Source organism: Euprymna scolopes, chromosome 8 (assembly GCF_053919585.1).
Source record: "Euprymna scolopes isolate OS-2025 chromosome 8, ASM5391958v1, whole genome shotgun sequence".
NCBI classification, from domain to species: Eukaryota; Metazoa; Mollusca; class Cephalopoda; order Sepiida; family Sepiolidae; genus Euprymna; species Euprymna scolopes.
In genome coordinates this window covers 153,816,307-153,826,949 of record NC_136489.1, presented here as the reverse complement: position 1 = coordinate 153,826,949, position 10,643 = coordinate 153,816,307, and the positions used below count along the sequence as shown (strand labels likewise).

At 38.8% G+C, this 10,643-nt stretch overlaps 1 pseudogene; it reads right to left on the bottom strand.

The window, feature by feature from the left end:
* LOC145283846 (dual specificity tyrosine-phosphorylation-regulated kinase 4 pseudogene) overlaps positions 1–1,353 on the bottom strand; it is a 1,725-nt pseudogene extending 372 nt beyond the window's left edge.
* Positions 1,354–10,643: the final 9,290 nt, after the last annotated feature.

Genomic DNA, 10,643 nt, shown 5'->3' with positions numbered 1-10,643 from the left:
TTTTCGCCTTCTGCAGTATAGTGTAGGGCGGTTTCGAACACACTTCCATTATATATGCAAGCTGCTCCCGTTCGTTATCGCCTGGGAACAGGGGTATTCCCGAATATATCTCAGCCAAAACGCAACCTAGACTCCACATGTCTATCTGCGTTGTGTAGGGTATACCAAGCAGGATCTCGGGAGCCCGGTAATATCGCGTCTGTATATAGTCGAATATCCGTTCATGCTGAAAACAGCTGCAGCCAAAATCGATCACTTTTATGGCGCCGGGTTCCTGGAGAGGCATCACGATGTTTTCTGGTTTGACGTCACAATGGATTATTTTCTGACGGTGGATAAACTGAAAACACTGGAGAACGGATTCTGCAATCCTTTTTATCTCATTCATCTTTAAACCATTGAAGTTATTCTGATGAAGCACTTGGTAAAGGTTTCGGCCTAGCAATTCGAAAGTGATGCACAGATGGTTCCGAAAGAATAAACACTCCTTCATGTGCACGATGCAGTACCGGTCGAATTTATCTTTTTCGTTAAGAAATTGCAGAATCCGTATTTCCTCCATCACTTCGTTCATAAAACGGTCGTCGTTCTTCAGGATCTTCAGGGCAACCTCCATCTCGTTGCGGTGATCGTAAACACGCAAGACTTCACCGAAGCTGCCCGTGCCAAGAATACTCTTGAGTTCATACCTGTATGCTATATGATCGTGTTCGATCTTTCGATAGCTGTTATATTGGTCATCGTAACCGTAGTTGTTGTCTTCTTGGTCCGGACGTGCCATGATTTTATCAGATTGAACCCCAAGATGCCAAATCTCATTATAATCAAGTATCTCAGTTAGTTCATAGTCAGATAATTTCTGATGATACAAACGTATAGCTTCTTGCGGTTCAAGTGGAAATTGAATCTCGTTTGGAGAGTTTACGTCTATTTCCATGCCAGACATGACTTCAAGGATGATAAATAACGAACGCTTTATGCCAGTAGTAAGAATCTTTTCTTTTCTTTTTTCTTCTTTTAATTTTTTACGATAGTTTCACTATTTGGATTAAAGAAGAAAATCGTTCATTTAAAAGTTCCATTTCATTTCTTTTAAACTACATAATTTACGAAAGATGTCGGTCTTATTTAGAATTAAAATATCCGTCATATATGAAGAAAACGTCAATTCCTTTTTTCTTTGAAAAGGCAATTCGAGTTGGCCAAATTTATTTGAAAGATACTTTTTGTCTTTTTGGTGGTTCAGGATTTTTATTCCTTCCAGAACTTAGCTGACTACCAGAAAAATAAAGACAAACACACGAAATGAATCAATGTCGAACCAAGGAAATTCCTGAAAAACTTCCTGACGTCATAAACACAGGACGTAATCATAATTAATATTTCAACAATTTGCTCAAGATGTGCATAGTACTAACAACATCCAATTTAACAAACTATCTTCCCAGTAAATACCCCTATCAGGGCAAGTAAGTTATTTAGGTGACTGCACTCACGGAGTTGTGCCGACGGAGTCTTGCTAAATGATTACAGCTTGTTTATTACCGGTCATGAACAGTTATGTGATGCAATTCTCTTGTCACATTTCGCATTAAGCACAACCTTGTATGATCACATCAACTATCGTAAAATAAGCAAGCAAATTCACCTCCATCCGAAGGATTTTGTCACATGGTTTCATAGCGTCTATCTCTTTGTTTCTAACCCGTTGCGCTTTCATGAAAAGATTCTGTAAAAAAAAATATATATCTTTGGACCCCAAGTACGAAAGGCCTTCCAGACTTTTGTTTCGTATAGTCACCTTTATTAATAGTACACACATCGAAATTTTAGTCTCCTTCGAAGTAATCTCCTCCGGCTGCAATGCACTTGTTGTACCGCTCCAACAATTCTGGAATGTCCCATGAAATTCCTCTTGGGTGTGCATGTCAATGACCCTCGTCACAGCATCTTTCATCTCCTCAATTTTCATATGACGACAGACTATAAGGTTTTCCTTGAGCTTAGGGATTGACCAAAACATACTGGGCGCAAGGTCTGGACTATATGGAGGGCGAGGAACTGTCTTGTTACTCATCTTTTCAAAATAGTGAGTAACAAGAATGGCGTTTTTGACTGCACTGTTAGGACAAACTTCTCGAAAATCTTCTGCATCTTCAGTTCCATGCGAATAATTATACGTATAGTTCGAACAGTGACGGCAAACTGTGCATTTATTGTATCTATCGACACGCGGTCGTCTTTTTCCATGAAATTCTTTATTTAGCCAATCAACTACCATGTTCAGATATCCGTACTCCTTCCTCTCATCATTTCTCACATATTTCCTGCCTTCCTTAAATCTCTTAATCTATTCAAAAACTGATGCTCGATTCATGCAAGATGGTCCAAAAGCAGCTCAAATTAACGCCTCGATACGGGCCAGGGACTGGGAGCATGCCTTTTCCACAAACACCGGCGGGAGTTTGGCGAATACTCGGCGGATGGCGACGATAAGGCTGGTTCTGGTGTTGTGTAAGGTCATGTTGGTAATGTTATCAACATATAACCAAACAAAGTAGTCAAGAGGGTTCAGGTCGGGAGAGGAAGGGGACCGGTAAAAGAAAAATACAAAGTCTAAGAACTCCTTCGTAAGCCATGCCTGGGTCTCTTTGGACTTGTTGGCCGGCGCCGAGTCTTGCTCCCATACCCAGGGTCTGCCAGCGGCCACCTCATTGCACCAGGGGATCACTATACTCTTTAGCACGTCTAGGTACACGTTGGTGTTGACTTTGAAGCTAACTTCGAAGATGTGAGGTGGCATGATGCGGCCCTCACTTGAAACCACACCAAAGACCATAACCGTGGCTGGAAACTTTGTTTTAATCACTCTGATAATTTGTAGAATATTTGTCAATTGATGCCTCACACCTATGGCGAAAATTTTACAAAGTATCGGAGTTATCTGAAATTTGACGAATACTTTCCACCCGTAAGCGTGAAACTAACTTAAATTAAACATACAAGGTGGCTTTAATAAGTTTCCATACTTTTTCCTATGGGCACTTTTATTGATAATACACACATGCATTTTTAGTCTCTTTCGACGTAATCTCCTCCGGCTGCAATGCACTTGTTGTACCGTTCCAACAACTTATAGACGGCTCCATCGATGTCCTCTTGCGTGAGCGTTACACTGATACTAGTCACAGCCACTAAGGTTTTATTTGAGCTTAGAAAAAACGCAAAAGCTAGGTCTGGATTATAGGGCCGGTGAGGAACTGTCTTGATGTCCCTCTTGGTCAAATAGGTTGTGACAAGGATGGACTGATGCATTAATGCAAATCTTCTGCATCTTCAGTCCCTTTCAAATAAGTCTGTGTACAATTTCCACACTGACATCAAACTGCACTTGTCTCTATAGAGACACGCGGCAGTCATGAAATTCTTTATTTGGCCAAGCAGCTTTGGTGTTACGACTTCCTTAATAATCACCCGCCTCTTATCATCCCTCACAGACTCCCTCCCTTTTTTGAATCTCATATGATACTCAAAATCTGATTCCTGATTCATGCAAGATGGTCTGAAAGCATTCTAAGGCATTCCATACGTTTATGTGACATTTTATTTTTCAAGTTTAACATAATTCTATTGCATATAGTTCTTCCAAAGTTTTCTCACTTCCAGAATGCATTTTTTAAATTCGTCAGCTGTAACAATAAGGCTTTAGTAGGGTATATTCAAGTCCAATCTTTAGATGTGTATTGGAACGTTAAATACTAAAAAATACTCTATAATGTGTAGCAATAATAAACTGAATTTTCAAGAGTCTACTACAATTTTAAATGCTTGCCAAAAAATAGTCTGGAAACTTATCGAAGGTGCCGCGTAGCTCAAATCCGACCCTTTTGCATACCAGCTTTGTTTTAAAAGTCACACTGATCGCTTTATTAATTTAGCAGCGAATCCTGTACATAAAAAATACATAAATATGATAAAACCTAATTCTATAATTGTAAAGGTGCTCGTCCGTCTAAACGATGAACACATTCTGATCATTCAGCTGGTGTGCTGGATGACACACTCTGAAATGTGTAGCAAAGGTTGCGCAATCTATAACTACCGTTCTCTTAAATTACTACTACTCGATTCCAGTGGAAAGGAAACCTTCAGGACGACTGGAAACAATACCGGAATGAGCGGAAAGCACATACAGTGAATGATATTATCAATTGGTTTATCATTTCAGTATTGACTAGGCTAAAGTATCTAATGGAAAGCTAAAAATATGTCTAGTGTGTAATAACTTGAGTATATTGTGTGAAAAAATTTCATTTGGCGAATTAAAATTATTCTCGATTCGGTTTAATCCCGACTCTCGAAGCAATTTTCTTGTCTGAAGTCCAATAATCATAAGACAAAAATTATAATTTTATTGTAAGTCTACCAATCGTAAGACATAATTTTTTTTTGAAATCTACCAATCGTTAGGCAGAAATATAATTTTATTTGAAGTCTACCAATCGTAAGGCAGAAAATATAATTTTATTTGAAGTCTACCAATCGTAAGGCAGATTTTTTTGAAGTCTACCAATCATAAGGCAGAAAATATAATTTTATTTGAAGTCTACCTATCGTAAGGCATATTTTTTGAAATCTACCAATCATAAGGCAGAAAATATAATTTTATTTGAAGTCTACCAATCATAAGGAAGATTTTTTTTTAAGTCTACCAATCATAAGGCAGAAAATATCATTTTATTTGAAGTCTACCAATCGTAAGGCAGATTTTTTTTTGAAGTCTACCAATCATAAGGCAGAAATTATCATTTTATTTGAAGTCTACCAATCGTAAGGCAGATTTTTTTTTGAAGTCTACCAATCATAAGGCAGAAAATATCATTTTATTTGAAGTCTACCAATCGTAATGTACAAAATATAGAATGCATGATATTATAAATGCAACCATATTTTTAATATAAAATACATGCAATAAAAATATTTTAATTGTTGGATACAATTTTTAATAGGTGTGAAGTAAGGATATTAAGCACTCCTTAAAAAAACAAAAAAAAAGTAAGACGCAGCACGAGTGGAGATTAAAAAAGCACGTAAAGTACGTAAAAACCAGTTTAAGCGAACTTGAAGTCCAGTTTTTGTTTTAAAAGAAAAAAAAATCACATTACGTAATGAGAAAAATGTTACCCTGTTTAAATGTTAAAACTTAAAAAAAGAAGAACCTTGTTTAAAATAGACCACCGTTACGTGAAAACTAAAAGCTTGTGACACGACCTCGTTACCCACTGTCCAACGACGCTATCAGCGAAATAAGGCCGTTTTTTTTTATTTATTTTAGCCAATTCAAGAAAGACTGTCTAACTCCCTGCATACTTGTCGAAGGGACGATTTTTTCCGAACCGCTTGTTATAAACGATTATTTCTATACGAAATAATGGAATGTTTTTTTTTTCTAATTCTCACATATTATTCGAGCGAGACATCGCTCTTTCAGATGGTACCGGTATCGATCCGGTTTGATACGCTGAGAAAAGTTTTTTTGCGGACATACAAACACACCCACACTCACACAGACATTTTTCCTTTTATGTATATACTAGCGGGGGGGGGTACCCGGCGTTGCCCGGGTATTTGGAGGTGGTTGTGTTGGGGGGGGGTAGATCAAAACAACCCTGTTAAAAAAAGTTGGCTGGGTGTTTGGAGGTGTAAAAGAAAAAAGTTTTAGTAGGAAGATAGGCTTGAACTCCGAAGGCTTGAAACGAAGGTCAAAACGAAATGGGAAAAAAAACCAAGACCTAACAATATCGGTCATGAGGAGAGAAGAAGTGATAAGTGTCTTAACTTAACGTTTATAAAGTGAAAGTGACAGGTGCGAGAAAGTTAAGTCGCGTGATGTTTTACCTAGTTTTTCACCCCGCCCCATCTTTCGCTTTTTTATACTGAAAAGTGTAACAAAGACGCGGCGATCGGAAATAGAGTGTAAAAGTCCGTCAAATTAAAGATAGCCGCGAACCCCGTTCTTAAGTCGTAGATATTATGATTTAGACAGCATATAAAAAAGTTTTAAGAAAGAGTGAGCCGACCGAGAAGCCCGGCGAAAAAAGCCTTTGGCGGACATACAGAAAAAATGCACACTACACACTAACACACATTTTCGCTTTTATAAATATATATATATATATATATATATATATATATATATATATATATATATATATATATATATATATATACTAGCGGGAGTACCCGACGTTGCCCGGGTGTGTGTAGGTGGTGTAGTAAGGAACCCCGGAATAAAAAAAAGTCGTAGTAGTGAGGGGAATCAAATCAACAGTAGGCAGGCTCGAACCCATAACGCAAACGAAAAAAAGGGTAAGAAAAATACAACATCTTAGTCAACGCTTTCTTGGCGTAACTGGAAGACGCGAGTGTTTAAATTAAGCGTAGTCAATTCAACTGAGATGGAGCTTGCGAAAATGTAGACGCAGAAACCAACTCCCCTTGTAAAAATCTTCCCAGTTGAGGGTGAAGGAATTGATGTTCTTGTCAAATTTTTCGATTGAGCTTCAAAACGATATCAATCTAGTCTGAATCCGTTGCGTCTGTCGAAAGTTGTTGGCAGACATAAAAAAAACACACACACACATTTTGCCTTTTATATATGTAGATTAATAACATTATAATTGTCGGCGAACTTTATATTATAAAATACTAGCAGGCCGCCTGACGTTTTCCAGTCGTAAAATATGCATAAATATTATATTTTAATTCATACACAATCTGAGACATGTGCATGCGAATATTAATGTTTTTTTCTAAATAGTTCACTATTTTTATCTAAGAAAAAAGAAAATACCCGGTAGGAGCCGCACCAAATATGACCTTAAACATTTTACCTTGACCTTAAAAATGTGTCCACCATCCCCAGGTTGGAGACCATTATCAAGTCAGGTGTGGCACTGTCAAATTTTGTCTACCGACCTGGAGCTTGATGTATTGAAGATTTGAATCGGTTGAACGAATTTTATACCGTTTCAGCCGGTAAAAATCGCTGCTAAGCTGTCAAAATTGTAAAAATAATTGGAAATTAGCAGGCGTAAGTTAACTAAAAATGTCATTCTACGCATGCATAAATATACATTCTTATGTTAACCAACGTTTGTTTTGAACTTTTATGTGCGTGAACGTCGTTGAGGGGATAACAAATGAGGTATGTTTTGTTTCGGTTCTTGTAAATAGGAGCTAAGTAATTTTTTTTTTAACTTTTAAAACTACTACTATATATTGTGTGCAATATAACAATCGCTAGAGAATTGGCTGCACAATATTAAATATGATATTTGAACAAATTTCAACACTACATCTAAACATGTTTCACGACCGTGTAACGCTGGGCGGCCTGCTAGTGTATTATAACGTAGTATAATTCGCATTATATATGCAGGGTGGAACGGTAAAATTATGGCCGTACAAAAACGATGATTCCTACTAGTTGGCCAGTTGTGTACAAATCCCAAGAGCGATAGGGGCCTTCTATCATGTCTGAAACTGACACAATGTTCAACAAGCAAGATCGGAGATGCGCCGCTGTACAACTCATGCTCTCTACTGATCCAAATTATGGCAACCGGGCCATTCCAAATCTGGACGGTTCAATGATTAAGGGCGCAGTTCAAAGAAGGTTCGCGTCACGGTCATCGTCTTTGGGGTGGTTTCAACTGAGGGACATATCATCCCATCTAAAATCTTCGAACAAAAGTCAACAGCATAGTGTTGCCGGATGGTCTGAAGCGTGTGGTGATCCTCTGGCGGATCCTGGGTGTCGCAGCAGAAGTCGTCGTGGGCCCACAAATCTAAAGAGACCCAAGAGGGATGGTCAATGACCATCCCTCTTGAAGAAGCCCGCATAAATCGGGCGAAACGTTGAGTATGACCATCCCTCTTGAAGAAGCCCGCATAAATCGGGCGAAACGTTGAGTATCCAGGTCATCCCTCTTGAAGAAGCCCGCATAAATCGGGCGAAACGTTGAGTATCCAGGTCATCCCTCTTGAAGAAGCCCGCATAAATCGGGCGAAACGTTGAGTATCCAGGTCATCCCTCTTGAAGAAGCCCGCATAAATCGGGCGAAACGTTGAGTATGACCATCCCTCTTGAAGAAGCCCGCATAAATCGGGCGAAACGTTGAGTATCCAGGTCATCCCTCTTGAAGAAGCCCGCATAAATCGGGCGAAACGTTGAGTATCCAGGTCATCCCTCTTGAAGAAGCCCGCATAAATCGGGCAAAACGTTGAGTATCCAGGTCATCCCTCTTGAAGAAGCCCGCATAAATCGGGCGAAACGTTGAGTATGACCATCCCTCTTGAAGAAGCCCGCATAAATCGGGCGAAACGTTGAGTATCCAGGTCATCCCTCTTGAAGAAGCCCGCATAAATCGGGCGAAACGTTGAGTATCCAGGTCATCCCTCTTGAAGAAGCCCGCATAAATCGGGCAAAACGTTGAGTATCCAGGTCATCCCTCTTGAAGAAGCCCGCATAAATCGGGCGAAACGTTGAGTATGACCATCCCTCTTGAAGAAGCCCGCATAAATCGGGCGAAACGTTGAGTATCCAGGTCATCCCTCTTGAAGAAGCCCGCATAAATCGGGCGAAACGTTGAGTATCCAGGTCCTTCCACCTCCATTTTATTTCATATATATATATATATATATATATATATATATATATATATATATATACTAGCGGGAGTACCCGGCGTTGCTCGGATGTGGGTAGCTGTGTAGTAAGGAACCCCCCTCCTCCACCGACCTTAACACGCTGAACTATTTCGTTTAGTCATACGTTGAGAACATCACCAACATGACCTCTTACAACACTAAAGCTAGCCTGATCACCGGTATCCGCCGAATATTCGCCTAGCTCTCGCCAGCGCTTGAGTAAAAGGCATACTCCCAGTTCCTGACCGGCATCAAGGCGGTGACTGAGGCTGAATAGAGGCTACATTGATTAGATGTCAGCTCTACTACATAATCATGTTACCTGAATTGATTTTTTTTCAATAAAGGTTTTAAAATAAAGCTGCAACATTATTTTATTTAGGGTGATATTTACATCGTTCCATCCTGTATAATGATGGTAGTCGTAGTATTTGTACTATTCGTGTGGGCGAGTTTGTGTACTCGTATATATTTCTGTGGTATTCAATTCATTTTGGTGGTGTGAGTTTTCAAGTTTTCAAGGACGAATTCTGTAACCGTTGCGCGCCAATCGTAAGGAATATCCCTTCTTTTTTTATAATTCTGAATATTTTTAGTACATGCTTTGTTAGGGTGGCCACGCCATATGACGTCACATTAATATGAGAGGACAAATAAAACGAAAATAAAACAAAGAAAGAACAAAACAAAACAAAAAAAAAAGAATTGAAAAGACGCCTACCATACTTTTTATATGTATTTTATGTTTGCTATTACTTCCGGTGGGTAGACTCTTTCGGCGTGAAAATGCTTCCAGGATCGTGAGTAAAGCGAATCGAGAAAGCTCTTCAAATTACTCGAATGACGTAATAAACGCGACAGTAGCCAGGCAGGTTGTTCAACAGTTATAAATAGGGTTGCGCATATTTATTGGGTGGTTTCTGACCTTGGATTGAGTCAGCGTTGACCCAGCTACCTTTTCTGCTTAAAACTGTTTAGCGAAAATTCTCTTTCTCTCACTCTCTCTCTCTCTCTCTCTCTCTCTCTCTCTCTGTTTCTCTCTCTCCACTCTCTCTCCTACTCCCTCTTTCTTTCTCTCTTTCCGACAGTTGTGAAATAAGAGAAAGACTTTCTCTGTCTCTAACTTATACTCCAAACTTTATTTTCACTCTTACTTTACATAATTATTATCCTCTCTTTCACTGTTCTCGACGCCCCCCCATCTATCTCTCTCTCTCTCTCTCTCTCGTTTCCTCTCTCCTATATTGTTTTCTTATTACACAATCGCTCTACGTCTCCACCCAAAACACACTCCTGAATTGTCATTTGTCAACACTCCCTTTTAATCTTTATCTCTTACTCTCGTTGCATTCAGTTTACACTCTCTCGACCATTCACCCTCTCTTTCTCTCCCCCACCCTCTCTCTCTCTCTCTCTCTCTCTTTCTCTTCCCCCTTTCTCTATTTATTCTTATTTCTTTCATTTTGTTTTGTATTCTTGTTACTATTTCAACTTTTCTATTTATTACCCTCTACGTCTATTTCTCTCTATCCATTTCTTCCCTTATTATTATCCTTTTTTTTCCTCACTTTATACCATTATTCCTCTTCTTTGTATTTTCAGTATTATCTCCCCTTTTCAATCCCTTTATTTATTTATTACTCTTTGCCCAACTCATAATTCAACGTTGTTTAACTCTCTCTCACTCTCTTTCTCTCTCTATCTCTCTTTGTATCTACGTTACTAACCCCTCTCTCTGTAATTATTATTCTCTCTGTTTCCCTCTTCCCTTTCTCTATATGTTCATCTACTTCACCTTCCATAATTCCAGTGTTTAAATATTTTCTGTCTGCTACTCTCTCTCTCTCTCGCCCCTCTCTCGCTCTCTCTCTCTCTATATATATATATATATCTATATATATATATATATATATTATTATTATTATTATTAT